Below are 1,019 nucleotides of genomic sequence, written 5' to 3' on the forward strand. Positions count from 1 at the left end.
CCTGGCCAACACAGCTGTGAGAGCAAGCATCATCCTCTCCCTCTGCAGTGAGGGTCTCTATTGTCTCTGTCTGTCCTTTAACCATCCAGTCAGCAACCCCAGCCACACAATGCCTCAGTATTCCTCACAAACATTCCATTTTGCTAGCAAATGACTAGTGTTCTTGCAGGCTGAAGTAGTCATATTAAATTTTACATGAGGCATATTTTATTTTTGAAGTTAGCCCGTTTCTGTGGCAGCATTCCCTATGTTATTAACCCTCTTTCCTTTTCTCTGAATATTCTATTCCTCACATTCAAGAAAAGCCGACAGAAACAAAATAATGAACTATAATAATTGAGCTTGAGTTGGCATTGGCCAATGTCTGGTAATACTGTCTAAATTATTTTTTGAAAAATTATCTCCCAGAATATTAGAAGCCCCTTACCTTCCCTATGCAGTTTGTGAAGAATAAAGAAAAGAGAAGAAGAAATAAGAAGAAGACTATAAGAGGAGCAAGAGTGGGCTGGTACTTTAAAGGGCAGCTGCATCTCACAGGGAGAAAGTCTCAGGAGCTCAATGTACGGACACCAGGAGGAAAAAAAAAAAGCTTCTTTGCTGCCTTTAGAAGCTGTTCAATTGTTTCCCTTCTCTAATGGGCTCCCAGTTTAAAAAGAAATCCATGTACACTTGTCTCTACCAAGACCAACCTAACTTGTCCTGTTTCCTAAGTGAACTTATGTTGAAGGTGAAGTTTTTGATCTCGAGGTCATGCCTGTCCTACTGTCTGGAGCTTCATGCTATGTTACACACAATCAGATCTGGTCTTTTGGAGTTCTTTCCCAAACCTCAGCCCCACTCCTACCCTTGCCAGCTCCAGCCTCAGACGGCCCTCCCCACCCCTCCCCCAATTTGTTTGCACAATGAGAATGCTTCATAATCTACACTCGAATATGAAATCTGAAAGAGGTGTAATCCCCCTGGCTGGCGCTTTCTGAAGGAGCCTGAGAGTCGGCTGCCCAGCTGGCGACCAAATCCAA

This window comes from Tupaia chinensis, unplaced genomic scaffold (genome assembly GCF_000334495.1).
Source record: "Tupaia chinensis unplaced genomic scaffold, TupChi_1.0 Scaffold143663_1, whole genome shotgun sequence".
Taxonomy (NCBI): domain Eukaryota; kingdom Metazoa; phylum Chordata; class Mammalia; order Scandentia; family Tupaiidae; genus Tupaia; species Tupaia belangeri.